The 12016-nt window shown below is 38.3% G+C and overlaps 1 long non-coding RNA gene across 3 annotated transcripts; it reads right to left on the reverse strand.

The window, feature by feature from the left end:
• LOC116151703 (uncharacterized) lies at positions 1-12016 on the reverse strand. Of its 3 annotated transcripts, XR_010377997.1 has the most exons (5): positions 11543-11908; positions 6511-6592; positions 6017-6139; positions 3134-3234; positions 1-1193 (listed from the first exon to the last, which is right to left on the reverse strand). It is a non-coding gene; the product is annotated as an uncharacterized LOC116151703 (long non-coding RNA). The 3 variants fall into 3 exon arrangements; XR_004135216.2 differs by lacking the exons at positions 6511-6592; positions 11543-11908 and adding an exon at positions 11915-12016; XR_010377998.1 differs by lacking the exon at positions 6511-6592.

Here is a 12016-nt window from a genome sequence, read left to right on the forward strand (position 1 = left end):
AAAATATGAGACATGCAAAATAAGCAGGAAATTATGGCCTAGATACCAGAAGAATAGCAGGCAATAAAGCCACCTGCAGGAGAGACCAGATGTGAGAAAAGAAGCCATTATAAATATGTTCAAAGAAACAAAGAAAACCATGATTTTAGAAGTAAAGCATGATGACAGTGTCACATCACATAGAGAACATTAATAAAGAGACAGAAATTATTAAAAATAACCAAATGGAAATTTTGGAACTGAAAGGAGCAATAACTGAAATTTAAAAATTCACTAGATGGAATCAATAATACACTTAAACGGGCAGAAAGTAAAAGTACTTAAGAATAGATCAATAGAAATTATGCAATCCAAGAACAGAGTGAAAAAAGAATGAAGAAAAAATGAGCAAAGTCTCAGAGAAATGTGGGACACTAATGTATACCAACAGACATGTAAAGGCAGCACCAGAAGAACAGAGAAGGAAAGGAGCAGAAAAATATTTGAAAAATTAGTGGCTAAAAAATTCCCATTTCCTAAAAAATTTAAATCTACATATCCAGGAGGTTCAACAAACTGCAAGTAGGATAAACTCAAAAAGACCCATGAATAGACACATAGTAAAAATGCCAAAGAAAATCTTGAAGGCAGCAAGAGGAAAATGACATCTTGCTTAAGAAAACTCCTATAAGATTAACAGTTGACTTATCATCAGAAACAATAGAGGGCTGAAGGCAATAGGATAACCTATTCTCAGCCCTCAAATTTTAAAAGCTCTTAATCAAGAATCATATATCCAGCAAAATTATCATTTAAAAGTGAAGATGAAATAAAAAGACATTTGGAAAACAAAATCTGAAAGAGTCTGCTGCCAGTAGACCTACCTTACAAGACATACTAAAGTTAGTTCTTCAGGCTGAAAGCAAGTGACCCAAGACAGTAATTTGAATACACACACACACAAAACAAAGAACACTGATAAAGGTAATTATGCAATTATAAAGGAGTATAATTGCCTATTTCTTATCCTTTCTTATCTTGTTTAAAAATCATAAAGCAGTATACATTTAATTGTATTTGTGGGCATATAACATACAGAAATGTAATATATTTTCCAATAGCAGGGCAAAGAGGTTGGTGAGAACAAACCAACATTGGGTTAAGAATTGACTCCAGATGTTTCACTTGAATCCAAAGGAACAAATGCATAGAACCTGAAATGGAAAGAAGGCTAATATGAGAAAAATTATACATATAACATAAAAATTGTGTTCTACACTGGAAACTGACACAACACTGGAAACTGACTATAACTCAATTTAAAAAAAAGAAAAAATTATACGTATAAACTTGCTCTCTTTTCTCCTCTCAGCTTCTTTAAAAGACATAAAATTACATAAAGGAATAATAATTATAATGATGTACTGTTGGGCTTATAACATGCATAGAGATAATACCTATGACAAGAATACCACAGTAAGAAAGAAAAGAGAGTAGAGCTATATGGGAATGCTGTTTCTACATTCTCTGAAATTGCTGGTGTAATTGTGAAACTGTTTTTGATAAGACATATATGGTAAGGCCTAAAGCAATCACTAAGTAAATAACTAAAAATATATAGCAAGAAAATCATTAAAGAAGTTAAAATGTAATATTAGAAAATATTCAATTAATGAAAAAGAAAACAGTAATGCCAAAAAAAGACTTGTGGTGTAGAGAAAATAATAACTTAAATGAGAAATGTAAATCCTATTGTTTTGCTTAGTTTTGTTTTTATGAACTCTGGATACAAGTCCCTTATCAGATATATTATTTGTGAATATTTTCTACCATTTTGTGGGTTGTCTTTTCATTTTCTTAACATTACTTTTTCAATTAATGCTATGTCTCTCTCTCTTTTTTTTTTTTTTACTTAAAATGAATCAGAGCAAACACAACATGTGTACAAATCTATAGATAAAGCTGCTCTGGAAAAAATGCATAAATACATGGCAAAGAAATGAGACTTGGCATTTTAATGCTGATCATGCCATCCTCAGTGCCATAACACCAAATCTGTGCTTGCAACACAGTAAACTATGTGTATCTGCTATACCCTACTTCTCAAATCCAGGACTTATGAACTCAAATCAGAATTTGCCATCAAAAACTCAAACTTGAATTCCTGTACTAGGAATGTCTCCAGTAGAGAGCACTAATGTTTTTTGAATATTTGGTGTAAGTAGCTTTAATTGAGATAAGGCCTAGGAAGGAGTTACAACCATTTCCCATTCCCATATATCTGGGTACACAAGACATAGGCATTTATTCCATATCTATTAACAGTTTACAGAGCACCCACTGTCCCCAGGCACCACATTAGGCCTTGGGATCCTGAGGAGGAAAAGATACACTCTTACCCTCAAGGAATTTGGCCTAGTGAAGAAGACTGTCTCAATCCCCTAATAACATCTCCTTGCATCAATCAAGGAAAGCATTTACTAATCATGCACTTTCCTATCACAACTACATACATATATGTAGAAAAGCACATGGACTGTAAGCATTTGCAAACAGTAGGTTCAGGAGGGCCTTAGAGAAAATCTAGTCAAAATCTCTCATTTTATACCTGGAAACTTTAAACCCAGAGTGGATAAGTGACTTACCCACGATCACGACAAGAGCTAAGATTAATATGGCACTTCCTCTATGCCTAGAACTGCTCTAACAGTATTATTTAATCCTCACCACAACTCATTTTTGAAATACAAAACTAAGGCACAGAGAAATTAATTAACAACAAAAACCAAACAGCTCACAAGGGCAAAGTCAGGATTTGAATCTAAGTAGTCTTGCCCCAGAATCCATACTTTTAGTCACCATGCTATATTTAAGTAGCTATGTCTAAAGGCAGTCATGATTTTCTGACTCATGTTTTTACACTGTCTTGTTATTTTATACTGTCAGGGTTTCCAGCATGTCTAGAACCCATTGGTCAAAAATTATCAAAGAAATATCAAGATATTATGGTACTTCAAAGTCACAAGATACTCGATTTGGGGAAAATGGCTCAATTCAACATGGATGTATATGTTACCAGAAGGTGAAGATGAAGACATGCACAGACATGAGAAATATAATAAGTAATCTTGTAATAAGTATTCTTTTATCTTACTTTGACAAATGTTGCCACTTGTGTCTCATTTCCTTGTCTTCCTGAATCACTTCCATGTACTCCTTCTCACTTCCAAATCCCAGTCTTTAAGTGTGTTGATTCTTCAATCAAATAAGAACATGTTAATGTAGACAGAGCTAGGGATTAAATCTTGAGAGGACCCTGCACTATACAAGATAGAGAAGATGTGCATTTCAGAAGCCTCAGACTTCATTTCACCCATTCATTTATTATCTAACAAATATTTATTGGGTGCCTGCCATATGCACAACAATGCACTGGGTTCTGGGGATGTGCTAGTCTATGTGATGGATGTGACCTTTACCCTCCTGAGGTCCACAGTCTTACAGCATTCCTCCAGAGTAAGTTAGGGATCCATAGTTAAGCACTTGTCAATTCTCAACCTGTTGGGCCTCTGAATGATGCCTGAGCTACAGGAGGATGAACAGAATGACTCAGCAAGACTGGGGACTGCTAAGAGATGCTGTCACTCTCAGGTGTGCAGACTACAGAGGAGAGAGCATGTTATTTTGAAATGACAGTAATACACTGTTTGAGTGATATGCATGAACTATAAAATAGTTTATAAATATAAATTATTTGCATTATGATTATGTTTTGTCAGAATGCACACATCTTTTTTTGTGTGTTTGTGTCCTTGAGGACCCTGAAGAACAAAATTTTGTATCTGATTATTGAATTGGTTAAGTAAATTAAGCAAATCCAGGCATTTTATTTGATAATCAAGTTCACTCAAAGATGAAGGTAAAATTATAAAATTTACACCCACTTACATATTTGTTTCATCCTTTAGTATGCTTCCCCCCTCATTTTTACTTGTAATCAATCTGTCTGTAACTCCCCCAGTTACACAGAGGCCTTTACCAGACACCAAAAGCTGTTCTGCTCACAAAAACTACAGGCTTCCTTAAGCCTTAAGTTTTTTTTTTTTTAATTTGCCCTTTAGGTCTCAATTTCTGTGAGAAATCTGGGAAGTCCTCTCCACTTTAGCCCACTCTTTCATCTACCAATGTAAGACCCAACTACATTTGCCCTTCAATTTTGTAATGAGATAAAGGATGCCTGATTTATTATCATACTGCTCTTTTTCATAAGGTGACCTGGTTACATTCAGCTATTATAAAGCATATTTGAGTCATAGGCTCTGAACCGTGTCAATATCCTGTACTAGGAGATTTTACTCAGCCCTGAATTTGCTCATATATCCAGCTACATATTTGCCTCTATTTTTTTTTAAAACTCTAAGTTTCTTGAGGGCACATGTTTATTTGTTTTTATATCCTCCAAAAACAATTTGGTGGAGAGACTGAATTGGAGATAAAGAAGTTAGCAGAGATAAATTAGTAGAATAAGTGGATAATTGGAAGGTGTGCCTGCATTTGGATACATAGGATTCAGGAGACAAAGCCAAAGAGAACTGTGGAGTGGGGACACACTGGGGTTTGGTTAGTTAGTCCTCACTGATTTATCATGTCCAGCCTAACGGTCCCTGGAGGAATGCTTGGAGACTTGTGGACCCCAGGAGGGCAAAGGCCACATCCATCAAATGGACCAATGTATCCTCAGAAACCAGTCCAGTGTTTTGCACACAGTAGGCATAGAATAAATATTTGTTGGATGATAAATGAGTGGTAAAATGAAACGAAGTCTGAGATATCTGGAACATGAAATATTCCTATCTTCTTTTCTGATATAGTCCAGGATAGTTACATTAAACACATAGAAAACAGAAACTCCTGCCTAGACTGTTAGTGGCTTGCCCCAGATCTCACTGACAGAAGAGCCACCAGCAGAAGCCAAGATACCAATTCTCATACACTTTCTGACTCATATCTCTTTTCCTCTATTTCTAAAATGTTCTGAATCTTGTTCTTTTACAATTTATATTGATTCTTAAAAATTCTTAACAAACTATATATATGTGTGTATATATACATACATACACACACACACACACACACACACACACACATACATGTGCATACATATTATGTCCTAGTCTTAGAGAATCAGTTAAGGTTAGAATTGAAGTTCAGTATTAAATGTGTATTACAATTAACAGATAGCCTAATATTAGGCCAAGAAACACATATGCACAAATACATACACACACAGTCATTGAGGAAAAAAAGATGGGAGGGGCATGGAATCAAGGTCTAGCTGGTATTAGACCTGGGTTACTTCAAATCAAAGAAATGAAAAAGTTGACTATGAGGAACCTCGGAAACGAGCTGTTTTCACAGTATCAGGAAAACTTTTGCCCAGATTTCAACATGGTCCAGGGAACACAGATTGAATTCTTACAGGGATCCCAGCAAGCACTGTCTCAGTCACTAGCAGAACCCATCAGGGCTTTTTTTATATCACTTCACAGGAGCTAAGGAGCACCAACTCTGCTTTAATTCTAAGCTTTCAGCCTGGCTTCACTTGCAAATATTTTCTTAGACGTCTTCATTTTATGGATGGGAAAGAGACAATAGTCAATAACTGGCTGGCTCCTGTGTGGCAGATTCCAATATGGGACCCAGATGACAGTACATATTCTTTAAATGGGATGCATGGGAAACTTTCAAAGAAATATTTGGACATCTTCCAAGAAGACAGATTAGCTGGAGATGGCGGGCATCCTGCTGCAGGAAATCGTGTTTTTCCTTTGAAGAAGAGCCTGGAAGATCACCTTCCTAACACTTGTCATAAAAGGAAGGGATGTCATATAGTTAAGGCAGAGGGTCAATCAGCACAGTGGGCTGAGAACACAGAGTAATTGGTCGTGAATATTTAAGACTGGGACCATGATAAGGGATCAGCTCACACAGAAGTGCACAGCTGGCCTTGCACAATTACAGTTTCTAGTCAAGCTACCTTATTCCAAAAACACTTGCAATGTCGACCTCATCCTGTCCTTGGACTTCTCACCACTGAGCTCATTCTCAGGGGTCATTCTCAGAATTTCTCCCAGGCCCGAGGAGAGCTCACGTTAAAACTCTGCAACCAGGAGATTGAAAAGGTCAGGAAAACATGGTGAAGTCTTTGATCAAAAATAAATAAAAATTCTTCATCAATGACAATATGCTCAATCATACACAGCTGAACAGGCAGGATGACTTTCTGAGAATGCAAAGCCATAAATGCCTTCTCACTTTTGTTCTTTTCTTCTGACCTGATGTCTCAGTAGGACTAACAAACTTGAACCCTGGTGTTGAGAAAATATTGCAAAGTAGTATTTCAATTGAGCACTGTAAAGCTAGCCAAACTTTCCCAGACCCATGTTCCTATGCTCCTCCTTCAACCCTGCGTGGCCCACCAACCTCTCCTCCCCTTTCAGGTGCAGCATGCTTCCCCTGTAGATTACATACCTCTGAGAAAAGGAATAATGATTCCTGTTTACCTTCGTATTCTGCCTCACCTCTCCAGAACTCCAGTGCTTTCTTTTATACACTGTAGACTTTCAATGTTTTAATTAATTTAAAGAAATAGAGAATTTTCCATTATCAGAAATAATTTTATAATACAGAATTGGAAAATAACTGTTAATACTGGATAATATTCTGTCTTCCATTAATCATAAAAATTTTCTCATGACACAGAGAAAACTGAACTCTCATCAAGGCAGCCACATGGAGCAGAGATGATGACACTCAAAGTCTCTCTTTTTTTAATTTTTTTTTTTTTTTTTTGGTTTGGTTTGGGTTTTATTGTTTTGTTTTGTTTTTCAGGGAATCAACTCAGAAAGGCCCTGCCAAACCTAGGAGTGAGTTGATTGCTCCATGTAGGTCATGCAGTTCAATAACACAATTTGTAGTGATCCTTTCATTTCTGTTATTTGTGACTCTGCTTGTGCCATTGGGCAGAGGAACCAGCCACATTGCTGCTCACAGTCATCTCCTTTATCATATGAATGTGAGGAGCCTACCACTAGATATTGCCCCAAGCCAATGGGATGCTGTAGAAAACAGAGTATTTCTATGTCTTTTTCTTCTGGATATTCTCAGGTTACCAGAAAGAGATTGACTGAGCCCTGAGGGTGGATTGGTCATTTTAAGACAATATTTGGGGCAGATAAAGCAAACATATAGAATTTAGGTCTTTCTAAATTTTACTTCTCTTTCATGAGTCTCTTTCTGATTATTATCACCTGCACTGATCCATCTCTTCATGTAAGTAGTACTTGGTTGTTTTCTATGTGTTCACCTAAGTTCTGAGCTGCTTGAGGTCAGAAACCAAGATTGATGCTTTTTTGATATTGTGCTTGATATCTAGCATACTGACGGGCACAGAATGAGTGCTTAATAATTATGATGAGACTTCTAAACACAATTTTACACTTTGACAAATTTGGCTGTGGAAATAGTGACTGAGTCTTTTAGAATTTTCTATGAACAGAATAATAAATGTATATAGGAAATTTGTAAAATATAGATGGGAAATAAAATACAGCAGCATCTTTCAGAGACACAGCTTCTCTTTCCTTTCTCTTTCCAGATCCATGCAGGTGACAGATCTTTCTCTGTCCACCTCTGATGGAGACTACATTCTTTACTGTCCAGTAGCATATTCCCTTTGATTGTCTCTTAGGTATGCAGAATTGCGAGCATATTCGAACTTTCCTTCTTTCCTTCTGTCAAATTCTTGTCAGCAGTTTTACAAACACACACACTCTTACCCCACCACCAATCTTTTGCAGATTATAAGCAGGAGTTCTTCAGGCTTCTGCCTAAGAGTGTGGACTTTGCAGACTGGTGGGCCTGGGTTTGAACTTTACATGATCACTTTGGATAAGTTTCTGGATTAGTTAAAATTAGCTGCCAGTTACAGAGACTGCAAAGAACAGTGGCATAAACAAAGTGATGTTTGTTTCTCTTTCACATTAAAAAAATTTCTAGAGAGACAATCCAGAACTGGTATTATGATTTCACAAATCTCCTGAGGCTTAGGCTGGTTCCACTTTTTAGGTTTGCTAAACATCAGATGAGGTCCTCAATCTCATGGCCCTAGATGGAGCTTTATCCATCACATGCAATGTAGAAAGGAGGAAGGAAGGAAGGGAAGGAGACAGAGGAAGGCAAGCATCTATGGTCTCTTAAGGAAATTTCCCAGAGGCTGTCATACACTTCCTGTTACATTTCATTGACCAGAATTTAGTATTGTGACCTCACTAAGCTGGAATAAAGACTGGGGAATGTTGTCCTTATTCCAGACAATACTCAGCTGAAATGTGGGTGGTTCACATCCTTAGAAAGAAAGGGGGAAAGGAGCATCGGAGTAGCCAAATACCAGTTATTCTATACCACTTTTTTCTTGACTGTTATTATGCATCTCACAGGAGTCTTAGGATTAAAATAAATGTTACTATGAAAGCATCTAATACAGTATATAGCATAAAACAAGCTTTCGGTTAATGTTAGTTAATATCCCTCCTTATTCCTTTTTTGTGAATTTTCTCATTTCCCTGCTACCCCATCATTGGCATCCAAATTCTATTTTAAATACTTGCCCCAGTTGATGGTACTAAGCTGTAGTCTTGTACCTTTTCATGAGAGGGAGCAACAAATACATTATTATTCAATGTCAGCATTTATTTTTTAGCTTAAAGTGTGGCTTAGATTTAAGACAAAGCTCTTGGAATCAAATAGACCTAGATGTGAACCCTGGTTCTGCCGCTTAGTCAGTGTCTAACTCCAGCCTCTTGCTCCCTCCATTTCCTCATCTGTGACCTGGGGTAAGATTCAGATATGAGGATTAAATGAAAATAATAGAGAGAGAGCGCCTGACAAAGTCAGTGGTAGTTTTTCTTATCTTTTTAAATTTGGCCTAATCTGGGTGAACCTTTTTGAAAATGAACTCTTATTCCATTAAAAAAAAAGTTTTAAAATTGGTCATCACCATACATATCCAAATGAGTGCTGTTAAATTGTTAGTCAAACCTTTTGATAATTGTCTCCAAAATCAGTTTAAACCCAAATAGCAGCAAAGTCTTTCTTGTATTTTTTTAAAGAAAAAAACAGCATAGCTGAGCCTTAACCTTATTTAGCCTTGATTTGAATGATTTTTGGCAGATCCACTCTTAGAAGCAGAAACATTTCCACCAATGAGTATATTCCATAGCACCTTTCCCCCAGTGGCTAGTTGTTAAGCCCCTACTGTGTCCCAGAAGCTGTGCTAGTTTCTGGGGACATATTGGTAAGCAGAAATGCACATAGTCCCTGCTGCTGTGGAAGTCGCAGTTACTGAGGAAGACAGGTGAATCAATCACTGCAAATAAATGAAAATTTGCCACTATTAAAGTTGTTAGGAAGGAGACATACCAGTGCTGTGAAAGTATGTGCGAACATCTTATGATCCAAGGTTGAATGGTGATTTTAGGAACAAAAAATTGGCCAGTCAGTTGAAGTAAAGAGATGTTATGAGCATATGGTTTGAAATGAGCTCAGACACAAGGTGAACCTGCCCTTGGCATGGACCAGAACATGCCACAGTCTCCAGCACCACTCCAAAGAATGCATTTCATGGTTTGGGGCTGTCTTTAAAATAAGTGCCCGTGATATATAACTTCTCAATGTGATACTCTGAAAGGGGTTACATAATTTAGGAATAATCTAATTATTTCATAATTTATTCGTGCTATATTGATAAATATCAAATTCACATACTTTTTTTTTTATATACCAAGCAGAGGCATCTGAGAAAATTGGCTGTAAAGTAGGATCTTTTCAGAGAGGGTCAGAGTGTTGATCTGCATTACCTGTAGTGAGAATTTGAATTTGAAGCCATTTGGCTAAATGGGGTGGCATAAGAAACACTGTTGGCAGAAGAATAGGTAGCCCACAAAGTAGCAGTGGAGGATGACCACAGGATGAGAGGTGTGAGCAGTGTGTTCCAGAGAGCAGGCAGGACTGTGCTTGGGATGGCCCATCTCAGAGCCAGCAGGCAGCCCCAATGTCCCATCTCTCCAAGGCATTCCAGGTTCACATAGACAAGAACCCAGCTTGGCACCTTGGCAGTGGGGTACCATTTCTCCTTGTCCTGTCCAGCTGAGCTAACGGGGTATCCTTTGGGGAAAATGTTGCCTCTCTGGTCTCTTTTAGGGGTTTGGAAGTTGGCTGGGAGGCTCTGTTCCCATGTAACATGTTAGGGCATGACTGAGCCTCGGGGGAAGAGCTGCCTGCCATTGGACTGTAGGTGGTTTCTTGTTCTGAGCTGATAAATTTAAGATGAATTCCATTCATCTAAAGATTTTTAAGTTCATCTCTGTAGGCAAACCTAAGTGAGTTTTAGTTAAATGAGGTACCAAAATAGGCAACTGAGCAAGGGCTTGTCTTCCAAAAGCATTTGTGAGTCATGATGCAGTTTCTAGAGGTATAGTGTTGTGCACGGTGGGCAGGTTCCCAGCCCTCCCCAAGAGTATTTGTGCTAGGTATTTACCCTAAGGGGTCACAAGCCTTTCACTTTCACCTTCCCAGGAATGCCATTGGAACTAGAAATTTCCCCAGCTCTTCAATTGCTCTGTATTTGGAATTCCTCCCTCAGGGTGCAGCAAACTTGTTTCAACCTCAGGGACTTCTCAATTGCTGTTCTCTGCCTAGAACATTCTTCCCCTAAGAATCTGAATGACTGCTTCCTTCTCAATGGAAGGTCAGCTCCAGTGTGACCTCAGGGATACTTTCCCTAATATCTAGATAAAGTACCACTGCCTGCTACCATCATAGTCCTTCAGACCTGGGTTCATTGCTTGCTGACTTGTTCATATTCTGTTCCCCCCAACACAAACACAAGAATATAAGTTCTGTGAAAGCATGGTTCTTGTCTCCCTTGTTTACCTGTTCTTAAGCCTGGTAGAGAGTAAACTTCCCAACCTGCTGCATGTGATAGTAGGCAAAAAGTTTACCCCTTTGGACATAAAATAGGGATAACATCACCTGTGCTTCCTGCCTCATAGAAAAACTGAGGACCTGGAGTTAGGGTGCTGAAGATACTTTCTCTCCCAGAAACTTGTGACTAATTTTTTGATTCCATATATATCAATACCATTTACCCAATTACATAACCCCAAAAGACTTAGAACATATTTTGTGCTTGTCTTTGCTTTGCTCCCCACTAAACTACTCCTTAAACAATAGTAATCAGTTTGTCCAGAGGCCATATCCTTAAGGTCCCTCCCTTCAGCACCCTTCCTTCACAGCCTCTTGATTGCCTTGAGTCTTTCCAGGACCACTGATAATTGTCTTCCAACCAGCAGTTCAGTTTGTATTCTTTCCCCTCTTCCACCTCCCAAATTTGTCATCCACACTGCAGGAAAATAATTGTTGTGGAAGGCAAATTCCACACCAATACTGCTTAGTTTAATAATCATGTAATGACTTGCTTTGCCACAGGATCATGTCCAAATACCTTGAAGAACCATGTAAGGCAGTCTTCCTCTGTGTGCTTCTGCAACTCTCCAGCTTCACCACTTGCCCCTCTGTCATTTCTAAATCATCAGTGCACACAACATGGACACAATGTGCACAGTCACGTGCCATGCACCAACCATCCCAAACTGTTTGCAGTGCAGAGAGGAAGGTTTCCAGGTGGCTTCACTCCCCTCTATCTGTGGTGTTCACATTGCCTTGTCAAACACCTGCCCATCTTTTAAGAGTCAGTTCAAGTGTACCTATTCTTAAAGAACATTCCAAACACTTGCCCTCTGCCCACCACTTCCAAGAGCTCCTCATTTCTTCCTCTGCACTGACTCTGAGCCTTGTAGTACACCTATTATAATACCCATGCCAGAGATCATCTCTGCCTCCTCCTCAGTGCTCCTTCATGGTCAAGTTATTTGATTCATCTCCTGAGCTTCCTGGGCCAGGCATTATACTTGGCATG

This window comes from Camelus dromedarius, chromosome 26, assembly GCF_036321535.1.
Source record: "Camelus dromedarius isolate mCamDro1 chromosome 26, mCamDro1.pat, whole genome shotgun sequence".
In the NCBI taxonomy this organism is placed as follows: Eukaryota; Metazoa; Chordata; class Mammalia; order Artiodactyla; family Camelidae; genus Camelus; species Camelus dromedarius.